The sequence below is a fragment of the Piliocolobus tephrosceles genome, chromosome Y, assembly GCF_002776525.5.
Source record: "Piliocolobus tephrosceles isolate RC106 chromosome Y, ASM277652v3, whole genome shotgun sequence".
NCBI classification, from domain to species: domain Eukaryota; kingdom Metazoa; phylum Chordata; class Mammalia; order Primates; family Cercopithecidae; genus Piliocolobus; species Piliocolobus tephrosceles.
In genome coordinates, this window is record NC_045456.1 from 13,206,573 (window position 1) to 13,221,065 (window position 14,493).

Here is a 14,493-nt window from a genome sequence, read left to right on the forward strand (position 1 = left end):
TGAAGTCTTAATGATAAAGAAGAAAACGAGTTCCCAAGTCTCAGTTATGAAAGAATTTGGAATTTACCCACTACCCTAAAGACCCTCGATCATTACCATATCCATCATATTGTTGTAAGGTCTGGTGTTTTGTTTTGTTTTCTTTTGATAGCCTGGAATAGAAGAAAGGCTGTGTACCACAGTGGCTAACTAGGGTTTTGTGAGATACAGGGTAGATCAGGGGGAAAAAATAGAGGTTTTGGAGTTCAACACCCCAGGGGGCTAATGTGCATAAAGCGACTGCTCCAAAGGACCTGAGTTTAATCCTTGGAGCTGCCAGTCAGGATCAGGATGAAGAAGCACCCATGCAAAGAATTGCTTCTGGATGCTGATAGGCAGGGAGGTGGATGTGGGGGGGGGGGGTAGGAGGGGGGAACAGAGCACCCCTCTTTGGACTGTGATGTTTTGGCAGTCAATGCTCGGAGGAGGGTAGCTGGCAGTGGCTCCAGCACAACAAAGCTCTCTTCGGTGAAGTCACCAGCACTCTTGCCATCGTCTGGCACCCTTTGCCCAGCACCCCAGGAGTGAGCAGTTTCTAGTCTGTATTCTAAGGATGAAAATGACTAAAGTTGTGAAACTAAGTATTTGCATCTGTTTCAAAGAGAGAGTCACTTGGAATTTGGAATGGGAAGAATAGATTTAGACAACTGGCAAAATTGTTTGGAATGATGCCCTGAATCAAGAGACCCTGTTGACTTAAATAAGGACAAGCTAAAGGAGCTACGTAAAAGAGATAAACGACATATCTTTACCATCAAGATGACAAATCAGGCATTCAAATTTGTTATTTCAAAAATGAAATGTGTTCTCATATAGTTGTGTGATACTTTCTCCAATTAGTATTCATATTTATAGTCAAAATAAGTATAACTTCACTTTAATATAGCTTAGCCACCTTGAAAGCTCACTGTTCTTAAAGCTAGATTGTTTTTTGTAAGTGAATTTTTAAGCCCTATATTGCATCTTAAGTACTGAGTTCTTTTGATTTTTTTTTATGTTTAAAAAATGGCTTTTTTTAATGTTTAAAAGCCAGCTTCTTGTCTAATTTGATTCAATGGATAAAATGTACAGGATGAAACTCACACTTAAAATGCATTTCAATGAGAATTAAATTGTTTAAAATGAAACTTTTTCCTTTAAATTTTAAACAAACAATAAGATACAAAGCAAAATAACAAGAAAAAACTCATAGGTCAACTCCCTAAGGTCATACCTTTTGATATTAACTCCAAATTCGTGCCTTATATTCATGTTTTACAAATTACATTTATAATTTATCTCAAAGATAACAAGGAAGCATACTTTGATAATGTAAGGAGAATCTCTCAGACTTTAGCCTGCCTTGAGAATATGTTTTAAAAGCCATTAGGAGCTTCATAGCATTTATGGGATTTGTTCTTATACAGAGTACATTTTTTTACATATATTTTGGGCAAAATTCTCAAGTCTCCAAATAAACAACTTAAATCTTGGTTTTTAGGCCAAAAAGTCTTTGGGTTGGGAATAACTCACCCTCAGAAGACTACTTGCTTTATAACCCCTCCCCTGGACCCCTGCGACCCTGTCCTCCCACAAACCTTATTTGCTTCACTGTGGAAGAGTGGCATAGGGCACCCACCACCCAGACTTCCCAAGCTCTTCTCTTGGTCTCTGCTGTAGCTACAATAACAACTCTTTATTCTCCTACAACAATTGCCTCTGCGACTATTTTCTTTCTAACCCTTTCTTAAAGAGATGGGCTCTAAAAATCATGATCCAGCTGCTCTTGTAATATTACCTAGCCAGTGAATTTATTTATTTTGAAATGCTTTTTGATATTATTGTCATTGTCATTGTCAAATGACATTATGACATGTCAAAAGACATTGGCTGTCAGCCAGTGGGATCTAGTCTTAACTCATCTTTGGTGCTCACCAGTCATAAAGCTGTAGTCACATGTGTTTATTTCCCCCAGCACTCTTCCCTCATTTACTTCCTTTCCTTCATGAAATTTCCTTTTCTAGTGGTGCAAAAGCTGGTGAGTAAGTACAGACAAAACCAATGCCTCTTCCAATGTCTCTATTCATTTCCTTCCTGTCCATCCCTATAATCTTAACTGTACATCCATGGTTATTCAACTTTGAGTTAACATCCTAGAATCAAACATTTAAGATATTCAGGTAATTCTGAATAGGCTACGGTTTCAATGTGTCGCCCAAAATTTATTTGTTGGAAATTTAATCCCCAATGCAGCAGTACTGGGATGTGGGGCTTAATGGTAAAGCCCTTACGAATGGATTAATGCCGCTATTAAAAGGGTTTGTGGAAGTGGGTTCTTCCTCTCCTGCTCTTTTGCCACATGAGGACATAGCATTCCTCCCTTCCAGAGGACACAGCCTTCAAGATGCCATCTTGGAAACAGAGGGACCAGGCCTTGACCTGCTCTCTGTTTTTTTTTTTTTTTTTAAGATGGAGTCTCTGTCGCCCAGGCTAGAGTGCAGTGGTGTGATCTCTGCTCACTGCAACCTCCGCTGCCCGGTTCAAGCAATTTTCCTGCCTTAGCTTCCCTAGTAGCTGGGATTACAGGCATCTGCCACTGCGCCCAGCTAATTTTTGGATTTTTAGTAGAGACAGGGTTTCACCATCTTGGCCAGGCTGGTCTTGAACTCCTGATCTCATGATCTACCCACCTCAGCCTCCCAAAGTGCTAGGATTATGGGTGTGAGCCACCGCACCCGGCCTAAATCGTTGTTCTTTATAAATTACTTAGTCTCAGGAATTCTGTTATAGCAGCACAAAATGGACTAAAACATCGTGGTTCCTGCTTTTTTGGCTCACTAAGTGTTCATGACTTTTCTCTTTCAAAATTTTATTGCTAAAATAAATAAAGATGTCACTATTTTACAATAATTCATCACATTGCATTTTCCTGTAAGAAATAGTAAAAGTTGGATTTTTATGCCCTTGAAAAAGAACTCTATCCTTGAGGCAATCTGAAGCTAAACATTTAACAACTTGAAAAATTAAATCACAGCTCTCTGACCAAACACCGGAAAGTTTTATACTGAAATTCAGATGCTCTTTGCTTGTTTATTGGCAGGGAAAAAGCCAAGATGTCAAGAAAGCCAGCACAAATATGAGTAGTAATATCCCCTTAGCTAACATAGATTTACACCACCCATCTACCTTCTATCATGACATCCTTTTTATTTCTTTCATTTTCATGCATGAGTCTTTGCAATGTTTGTGTTTTTAAAAACCTTTTTTTTTTATTTCCTTCATTAAAATGTAAGCTCTCCAAGGGCAGGCCTTTGCGCTCATATTTACCACCAATTTGCTGCTGCCTAGAGCAGCTCCTGGCACACAGAATGACCTCAAAAAATACCATGGGAATGAAAGAGTAGTGAAAGAAATGGCTCTTCTGATTTTACTCCAAAATAAGTAGTTCTAATTTTTTTAATGCTTAAAGAAAGCCAAATGGATGTACATATAGGATTTCTAATGTCATAAAAGTAACAAAATTAGCTTACTCTTCCAAACTCTTTTATTTTATTAATATTTTTTGAATAATAAAAAATTATAGAATGCTTCACGAATTTGTCATCCTTGCGCTGGGACCATGCTAATCTTCTCTATATCATTCCAATTTTAGTCTATGTGCTGCTGAAACAAGCACCAAACTCTTAAAATTAGCTTAGGTTCAGAGTGAAGAGCTGAAGTTGCAGACCAGACCCAAGCTGTTTTTGGGACTATGAAGGACATTAAGGGCACTGTTTAGTTGAGCAAAATCTATGGGTGAGACTTACCTGCCTTCTGCCAATTTTCCTGGTACAACAGCTGATGTCAGAGGGTGGTCGGATAAGGAGCTTGGAGCTGTTGGTAAGGAAGTTCTCATCACTTTCTTGCAGGCTCCTTTTACCTCTAGTCTTCTATGACTCAAGGGTCATTCAATGCCAAATGAAATTCTGCCTCTATGGTAACTGCTAGAAAGCCCAGTGATGATCTGATTTCTAGTAACAACTGTTGGCCATATCCCCAGGAGGAGATAGGAGTTATGTCTATTAGGAAATAATTTTCCATGGATCTATCACCTTTTTGTACCTCTTGTGAGCTGGAGCACTGAATGCTTTTATTCCATACTATTTCCCAGGATGTTTGTATAGCAGCCTTGGGAGATAGAGGTAGTATCTTGCTCCAGAGGAGAAGGCAGGTTTGTTTGTTGTTCATTATATTAAAGACAACGTCTTCCTCCAGGGCAAAAGTTGGGCAGGCTAACTCGCAGTCCATTATAAAAGATTCAGATTCCCTAAGCTTGGGGTTGCTCAGGTATGATGCAAATCTCTTGAGTGTGCAAACATGGACCTAGGATGCTCCATAGGACTTCAAGGACAAGGGGAACCAACAGAACATGAAACACATACCATTTGAGTAAAAACAGCCTTTATCTTTGATTCAGGTGTCTTCTGCCAGCATTCATGAAACGAAACTGGCAAATAGCAAAAATCTGAAACATTTCACTGTTCTTGATAGTTTCACATGCTCCATCCATGCCAGGGTACCTTATTTCCTGCAAAATAAAAAATTCTGACAAAGAGTGCATATGGGACAGGGTGACCTTCAGTGGGAAGCAGAAGGGAAGCCCCAAGTTCATGGTGAGAGATCAGTGGAAATGAACAGACGTATGTCATAGTGTAGGAAATAGATGAAATTGCCAACGTGAAGATAAGTCATTCGTGTTAAGAATAAAAATGCTAGTTCATTTCGCATTCACATACTGTTTGTTCATATAAGACGCTCCATGAATGTTATTGAATAAATGGATTTATATCCTTCTTGCTTGCAAAAATGGTATGAAGTGGTTTCCGGTAAAAAAAAAACACAGATAATGAATCTATTCAAAGAAGAGTGGGAAGAGGCGATTCAGGACAAGGGAAGAGGGACCCCAACCCCGCAACCCCTACCACCCTGTCCTTCCATAAGAGCGAGAATTTTGTCAGGCACTTGAAAAAGTTCACCTCACTAATCCTCAAAGGACCCTTAAGATTGCTCTCATCATCCACGTTTTACAGATAAGGAAACTACGTAGAAGATAGGAAGAGCATCTGTGAGTATAAGATATGTACAGTATCTGGCTCCAATCTGCCTTTGCAAGGAAATGGCAGAGCCAGGATTTGAACTCAGGTTTATCTGACTTCAAGGTACTATGTGGTTTTGTTTGTTTTTTGTTTTTGTTTTGTTTCATTTTGTTTTGTTTTTTGAGACTGAGTTTTTTTACTCTTATCACCCAGGCTGGAGTGCAGTGGCATGATCTCAGCTCACTGCAACCTCTGTGTCCCAGGTTCAAGTGATTCTCTTGCCTCAGCCTCCCAAGTAGCTGGGATTATAGGCACCCGCCACCACGACCAGCTAATTTTTGTATTTTTAGTACAGACAAGGTTTCACTACGTTGACCAGTCTGATCTCGAACTCCTGACCTGCCTGCCTCGGCCTCCCAAAGTGCTGGGATTACAGGCATGAGCCACTGCGCCCAGCCTCTACATATTTTTTTTTACAGGACACCACATCGACAGTGTCAGCCCACAACTAGACCAAGAACTCTTGGGCCCACTGAGCTCAGGGCTTAGCCCAAAGTTTTCTGAAAGCATGCCAGAGGGAAAGCTGGATGAAATGCTTTAGTAAAGAAGAAATCACATTAGCTCATCACTCATCTGACAATGGAAAGGACTGATCAGAAAGGAGGGGAAAGGAGAATAGTGGCAGAACATAGAAAAGAGAAAAAAAAAAGACTGAAATTTTTAATGGAGTGCAAAATCGGACATATTTTTTACTTTTGTGAACCTCTTTAGAGACTACAATAATAATTCTTATGTGATAAGTCCAGTAAACTATGATGATGTTTTATTAAATATACCGTCATACTAGCAGCTTTTGTGGAATTTGTGTCAGAAGAAAACTCTAAGATATTACCACCGTGACTTGGCAAAACCGGTGTACTATATTAATGTTAGCCACTTAGTTGCTGTAATTGTTTCTCAACGTAATACCCACTGCATAGTTTCCCTGGGAGTTCTTGAAAGCTCTATTGAAAGGTTATATTTAAAGTGTAAGTTAGAGTGTGCTGTGAATGGAGAGAAAATTGTTTTTCTTTTTGTAGAAAATTCACTTTCCTTGGGACTATATACTAAGTTAGCTCAGTTATTTGACAGAATCAGTATCTTGTTTTACAAAGGGAAAAACATAGATCTAGAAATTTCAAGAAGTGGATCACTGGTTGAAAGGGCAGGGAGTGTGACTGAATGTGATTTGAAAGCAGTTTTAATTTTATGACACTTTACAGTGTGTGTGTGTATGTGTTTTAATGATAACCTAATTTTATTGCCCCAGACTTAAAGATCTGTGTGCCACCTGGAGAAACTACAGTTCATCCATTAGCATGTAAATGTGTTAAGAGTATTTTTGCTTGAATTTCTCCCGAGAAACCTCCTGGCTTTGTTCTGTACAGACACACAGTCTCGACACTGTTCTTAATATCCTGTTTTCATTTGTCAGCGCTGTTGTCCTTTTCGTTGCCATGTTCCCATCATTCCTCTTCTTTCATGTGGTGCTTTACAATAACATTCAGAACAAAAGAGTCACTCCTCTTTCTGTTGCCTTGAAAAAAAAAAAAAAAAAAAAAAGACTTCTTCCCCTGACTGTAGAGCTTCAGTGATCAGGGGAAATGTTTAAAGCGTGTTATTCGTAATAGTTAACCAGGAATTGTGAATAAGGGTTAGTTTTTCCTTACTTTTTAAGATCACGAGGTGGCTTCAGGGTATTGTGAGCAAAAGGTTTTTGTGTGTGGCTGACTTTGAAGTTGAGGGAAAAAGCGATTTTCTTTGAGAAAAGGAGCCATCATATTTGAGAGAATTTCCCAATCTGCTCACACAATGGGAATCAGTTACTCTATAACATCGTCATTACCTCCGTGAGTCACGAGACTAGTATTTGTTCTTGTCTTTGAACTTAAGCTTTCCAGTGTTCAGAGAGCAATTGTGAAATGTCGCATTGGCCATCACCAATAACTGTTTTGCTCCTGGTTGGTAATAATTGGGAAGGGGAGGGTGTGTACTTTCTCTGCCTTCTAGGAGCGTATTATATAAATAAAGTAAGAAAAAGTTTCCCCAAGGAGCAAGCTTTTCTCCAGGGCACAATCTATTATACTTGCTGCAAAAATCCCACTTGACTGGTCTTTCAGAGAATAGATCACTTGTGTCATTTTGCTCATTTCCAGGTAACCTTTTGCAGATATGAGCAGGCAGTTGTTGTTTTTCAATAAACATTATCTACAGGTTTCTGTTTTTGCACTGAGGAAGGAATGTTTCTGTAATGCAGAAGGGATGCTATAACTGAGGGGTTTGTGAAGAGTGAATTCTAAGCAGTCTCAAATAATTTTGAAAAGGTGCTTTTGTATATGTATATGTGTACTTATGTATACATACACATTACATATAACTACAAAAACTAATTCCATTATGGACATATGTAGGACTTTATACAGACATATAAATAGTTCTATGAATATATACATAGAAATGCCTAGCAAACTATAAATACATTTGAGAAAGCATTCAGGGACGGTAGTGTTAAACACTTTTCATCTGTGGCTGGTTTCACAGAAATTAGTAACTTCCATTTCTGCTACCACCACGCTGTTGGTCCATTCACCAGGAGGATTGATTTAGACTTCTGCTACGAGACTAGGCATGACCAGCTCTCACCCTCTTCCTCTCTGTCCAATCTGCTATCATTGCCTTCAGAACCAAATTCTTGCATGATACCCAGTACAGCATAGACCTGGAAAACATCGGTCATTTTCAATATAATGTAAAACAGGTTCTGTGTGCCTTTAAAACTATGCTTTATTTCTTAAACTGTAAAAGACATGAAATGTCTGAGACATTCAGATAGCGGGAAATTTCATCTGCAAGTTGTCAGATTATGCCCTTTAAAAGATTATAATTTTGTTGTTATTTATCATTTTCTCTTGAGGGGTGGAGTAAGTATTTCTTTCCTGATGTTTCAACTTCAGATGTTCAGGCTAATTTTCCACTACAGTGCCAAAATAGGGGAAAGTTAGGCCTGTAGAATTTTGACAATTTAAATGTTGTTTTAACAAAAGGCATGTCTTGATGAAAAGTTCTTTAGAATTCTACTTGATGATCTATGTGTGTCTCTTCCGAGGACAATGAGAACTTCTTAAGGAAGTCATCTGTATGTGAAATTGAGTAATCCTTTTATTCATTGTTAAAAGACAAATGAAGTTATAATTTGGAGAGATATATGCCAAAAAAATCTATGTTTGCATTTTTATGTCCTAACATGTGAAGCATGCTTTGATTTACTGTGAAGTGTTGCAATGGCAATAAAGTAGATGTTGAGACGTGCAAACTGGGCGCCTGAGGAAGCAGTTCTTGCCTCTGCATCCCCTTTATCATGAAAGTTCCTTAAACACCTTTGGTGGAGTCTAAGTGTCTGGATTATGAATTGAATTGTGCAAGATTCTTTTTTTAAACACTTTCCTGATGATTTACTTTACTTGCAGTTTCTTGTCTTGCATAGTGATAAGCAACATCCTTCAAAGAACTGCAGTGCAGGACTTTTTTTTTTTTTTTTTTTTTTTTGCTTTTAGGAAGACTACTTCCCCTTCCTCCTTTAGTCAATCAAATTTTAAAAGATTACTTTCTATTCTCAGTTCACCCTTTCTTTGCCATTCTGGAGACTGAAATTTTGGACACCCATCACAGATTTGCTATTATATATATATACCGTGTATGTAATATTCAATATATATACACACATATGTTATTTTTATATATGTTTGTGCATAATGTATGCATATGTGTGCATGTGAAACCTGTGTGTGTATATATATATGTATATTTTATACATATATTTTAAATTGTTTATCAGGATGATCGATTGCTATTTAGGTCACTATTTTTGGAAGAAATAAGTGACTGTTTTATTGTGTCTGTACTGGAAATTGTTCTTCCTGATGTAACTTTGAAGAAAACTTCTTCCAAACATTATACATTAATTCAGAAGATAAAGGCACAAAATAATGTGTATATTATTTTTTTAAATGAACGAGCCAGCATCCAGAGCATAATGTGATCATGTGCTCAGTAGGACATTGAAAGGCCCCAAAGGCAAATGAGTCTAGTGCCTGTTCCCAACCCCAGAAGTTGGGCAGGATGGCTCCTGTTGGTGGCATGGAAAGCTAGCATTCAGCCTTCTGCCACAGGACACTGTCTCAGTCGGCCAAGCTGCTGCTGGTCCCTGTAAGGAATGAGAGTACCGATCCTGTTGCCAAGTCATCATTTTTTTGGACCAGGCAGTGGGTGTTGAGCTGACCTGAGCTAACTTTTCATTTGGGTTCAGTTGAACATTGAGTAGGCCAGAGGATAGGGAAGTCGTGGCGGGGGCCATGGAAAAGGCAGTTGATTCTTCAACTCAGGCAACCCTGGCGGAGTGGATGAGGTGGAGCTGGCCTTCCTGGAATTGTTGGACCGATTTTCCTGTTGTGTTTCACTGTTGACGCACTCTCAGACACACAGGACCGCTCCAGCACTGCCTGCCACCCACCATCTGGTCTCGGTGGCCTGTCTGTCATTTCGTGGGTCCCCATCCTCTGCCTACGGCGATGTTTCTTCAAAAAGAACTAGTGTGCAGTCCATTGGTGGGTATTCAAGGTGATCTGTTTGTCAGAATCTAGAGAGGTGCTCAAAGAACTATTAAGGACCAACGTGCTAGTTCCTGTTTTTAACCTGTTTATCAGTCTTTCAATTGAACAAATTGGATTTCTGAAACTGTTGAGGGGCTTTCTGCACTATTAAGACAGAACAGGATAGGGTGGTTGTTCCTCCAGGAATCTGGGTTGTTCTTTTGCATTGCCATTTGTGTTTGTGCTTGTCTGCTTGTATAAATGAACCTCGAGAAGGAGTGTTTGTATTCTATTAAGTAAATTTGGAAGACTAGGTTTCAATTAAAATAACCAGACAGTGTGACCCAGCTTCCATTTCCCCTTAATTTTGACCATTAAAGCTTTCATATCCCTACAGACATCTGCCATGCTTTGAAGTGATTCTTTTCAGGAATGTTCATTCATTATTAATCAGGTTGCATGGTCAGGCGAGTATGTGATTATTTTAAAGAATGTCCTAGAGATCCAATTACTAAGAATGAGGATGTTATAGGCAGATGTGAAAGCACAGAAAAGATTTGGTTAACAGTTTAATCTGATTTGCATGAATTCCACCAGGTGGGTGTTTGGTGAAATTAAAAGTCTTCCCTGGTTCTCACTTTAGGTACGAGGTAAAAACAATAATAATAATAACGTCAGCACTTCTTAAAGAAGAAATGACAAGTTATTCAAAATATCTATTGTATTAATTATTTTAAAACTTGAGGCTAGCATCTCAGTGCTCATCTGCTTGTCACTTTTTTTTTTTTTTTTTCCAAACAGTCCCTCTGGTCCCCTACAATTTGCTTGGCAGAAATTCTTAGTTGTCTGTTACTGGTTGAGCAAATGAATTTGAGTGTGCTGACATTTGGAGGCTAAATGCAGTCGTAGTTCAGAGTAACATTCTTTACCTATAAAATGTTACTAGATCACCTTTCTTCATCTAGTCTTACTTGACGTATTATTTACATTGTTGTTTTTAAGAACCACTTTGCATTTTTACTGAAACAGCCTACATTATGCTATCAATTTCCAGTCTTTCAGAATGCAGTTAAATCCAATTGGATCCCCTTCTCCCCTTTTTCCATCAGTTCATGGCCCTGTTTTATTGTGCCTTTACTAACCCACCTGCTTCTCAAATCGGCCAGAGTACTAATCAGTAAAGTAGCATTTGGGTAGTGTCTTTATTTGGTGGTCTTTATCACTCAAAGTCAAATACTAAACTGCATGATTGAATATGCAGATGCTGAGTGCTTGTATTATGTTATTCAAAATACCGTATGATGAATTCATCTTGGATGTAGCAGCCAGTTTTTATTGAGTTTGTGTTAGAGAAGTTTTTGAGTTGAGAAATTATGCTTAAGATGAGAGCAAGTCCCTTCTGAGTTGGGTCCCCATTGCAATCTGCCTCCCAAAGTCAGGTTCATTTCCAGTGTTTCACACTTCAGTAATTTTGAGTCCTCTGAAAGTCTGTATTTCTGCTGGTCCAAGGTAGAAACATCATTCTGCAGTCTTTAAAAAAATATTTCACCTATAGTTCTATAATAAGGATAATCTCATAGCAAAAATCCAAGCAAGAATAAGTCAACTAAATCTTAATTACCCAGGTGAACAGGGGTTAGGAGGAGTGGATAATCGAGTAAATTGTCTTGATTTCGTTTCTGAAATTTAGCACTCTCAAATAATTCATTTGTTCATTTTTAATGCTGTTTGTTGTTTGAAATACGTATAGGAGCTCCCTGTTCTGAAACCATTTTCGTGTAGCTTGGCGTAACATTGTGCAATTTTAACAGTATGTTTGTCATCTCAGTTATGTTTTGGTAAATTTAACAATAAACTTAGTCTCTATAGTCCAGAAGATATTTGGAAAAGAACTAGAGGAAGTGCCCTGGGAATCATCTGGGCAGTGGCTGAGAGCCACCTGATATTAACAGTTAATCACAGGCCACCCAGTGTTGGCATCCAAGTTTATTCCTTGGTCTGGTGACTCACTAATTTCCCTGGTAGTGAAGGCTTTAGAGTTGTACAAAGTGAGGGCCTGAAAGTAAAATTATTGATAGAATTGATAGAATTGCATGTTCTTTTTCATATACCCAAGTTAGAAAAATAATTGTATTTCATGGAGTATGCAGGCATAACCTAGAATACTTATAGGAAAGCATTGAGAGGTGGGTTTACCTTATGATTAAAAATGTCAATACCTCCATTAAGGGAAATTTGGGGTAAAAAATTATGGATGATGTGCTGATGATGGGCGATCTCCTTATTCTAATGGATAAGTGAACTCACAGAATGCATTTGGTCTGGAGACTCCTAATTCTTGGTCAGTTCTTGAATATGCAAGTGAAACTTCTATATCCTTGGCATTCTAAACCAGAAGACCTGCCCATTGAATTTGGCTATGGATTAAACTGGTAATGCATTCTATCTTCACAGGGATCCTAGGTGCTCCTTCAAGGTGCAGGTTATCTTGATTGTGTCATAGCAGGGGTCAGGAGAGACTACAAAGAATAAAATTGTGAAATTCTAAATAAAAAAGAATAAGCTAGCCAGCAGGATGGTGGCAAGGGTTGTGACAGTGTGAGCTGGAGATTAGATGCTATGTCTGAATGGACTCGCCAGGTCAGTATTTTTGCCTCTTACTTCAGAGGAGGGAGCAAAGAATCTAACAGACATGAACCCATTTAACTTCTATGCCCTTGGTCTGCAACAATAATTCATAAGAGCACCTATCCTGAGTTCCCCATCTCCCTTCTCAAACCCAAACCCTAAAACTGAGGAAGTCCCCAGGTCCTAGGTCCTTCCTCTTCCACTGGGAATTTTCTCCTTCAAGATGTTTTCTCTCATATCCTGTACCTTGGACAAAAGAGCACCTTCCTCTCTCCAGGAAAGTCCTCCTCCTGGGATGAGTGTTTTCTCAGGATGAAGACACCTGGAGCCTAGAGGGAGCAAGGGGCCACCTGCTCAGGCAGCTGGATCAGCCAGATCATCTTAGCCATCACCTGGGTACCAAGGTCCCATCATTCTTACAGCCCTCACTGTTAGCTTTCCATCTTTCTGTTGATTAATTTTCCTTAACCCCAAAGGCACATGCCTCTTACATCCAGTTTTTATCATGGGGAGTTTCAAGGGAGTTGGTCATTTGTCTCAGGCCGCGCATTCATGACTAGCCTCAAATTTAGACTGTGAATGTTTTATCTCCATATGAGATTTGTGTTTGTGTGTCTTCCTGTACACGTGCATGTATGTTCCTGTATCAACTCTAGAGTGAATCCAACCATTTTGAAAGAATGAGATTAATCACATAACTTTAAACCCTAGGTCCTATTACTAACTATTCTGTTGTGTACTAGAAAATAATATTTTAACATAAAAATTTTAGTTATTTTGTACATAGGAGAATTATATCACTTTGTGTTTTTTAGTTAAAAGGGTTAAATGTAAAAATTTAGGATATGTCACACTTTTAGAGCCATCTTTTAAAATAATTCCTCTTTGTTGAATATGAAGTCACCAAATCCAACAGTGGCCAGACTATCTGGGCCTCCTAGGAGGTTCTACTCTCATCTTAAACAAAGAAACACACACACACGCACACACACACACACACACACACACAGAGAGAAAACAAAGAATCCAAACATGAAACCAGAAACATATAGGAAAAATTATTTGTTCTAGGAAGCAAAACAAAGGCAATTGCTAAGAGCATCAAATGATCCCATTTACTGAGTCCCTGGTATAGGCCACGAATGTTTGGGAATAAGATTGAAGGCACAGTTTGGGAGAAGCTAGAGCAAGGCTTTTAAAGGAGAAAAGTGACCAGATTCATACTTTGAGCAGCAGGGAGCTGCTCAATGCTTTGTGCCTTTGAGAGGAGTGACAGGAAAAAGCAGTGGTGCCAAAAGCATGTTGCAAACATTCAGCTGAAGGAAGAAAGACTAGAGGTGAGAATCAAATTAGGAGGATTTTTTGGTAATAGTGTAGGAATGCAGCAAGGAGAGTCTGGATCAACACAGAGGCAGTGGGAACAGAGGGAAGGAAAACAGTGCAAAGGGCTCCTGAGGATTGACACATATATGTCTTAGCTAATGATTTGGATTTGGGGGATAGAGGGTATGTTCATTTCCTACTGATGCTGTAACAAGTTAGCACAAACCTGATGGTGTTAAACAATGCAAATTCATTATCTTACATTTCTAGAGTCAGAAGTCTGACACAGGTCTCACTGGGCTAAGAGTAAGATATCTTTGTGGCTGTATTCCTTTTTGGGGCCCTTGGGGATAATTCATTTCCTTGCCTTTTCCAGCTTCTAGCCTGCATTCCTTGGCTTGTGGCCCCTTCCTCCATCTTCAAGGCCAGGCATGACTGGTCAAGTCTTTGTCATATCTCATCATTCTGACTCTGACTCTTCTTCCTGCCACTTCCACATTTAAAGAGCCTCGTGATTCCTTTGGGTCCACCTAGATGATCCATGCTACTCTCCCCATCTCAAGGTCAGCTACTTAACAATCTTAATTACATCAGCAATAATCAGTCCCCTTTGCTCTATAACCTAAAATATTCACAAGCTCTGAGGAGGAGGATGTGTATATCTTTGGGGGCCATAATTGTGCCTCCCCCAAAGAGGGAGGAGTAGAAACTGTGGTGTCTGCCATCTGGTGACCAGGAGGATAGAAGCGCTGTGAGGAGACAGCAGAAACCCTGTAGAAAAGACAAAGACAGGCTCATGAGGGAAGAGGATGAATCCCACG

General features: G+C 39.1%; 1 protein-coding gene and 1 non-coding gene across 2 annotated transcripts in view; one reads left to right on the top strand and one right to left on the bottom strand.

Annotated features, from left to right (window-relative positions):
- MID1 (midline 1) overlaps window positions 1-14,493 on the top strand; it is a 234,464-nt gene that overhangs the window by 97,167 nt on the left and 122,804 nt on the right. The window lies entirely within an intron of this gene.
- Window positions 3,592-3,694, bottom strand: LOC111531486. The gene has a single exon (XR_002728301.1). It is a non-coding gene; the product is annotated as a U6 spliceosomal RNA (small nuclear RNA).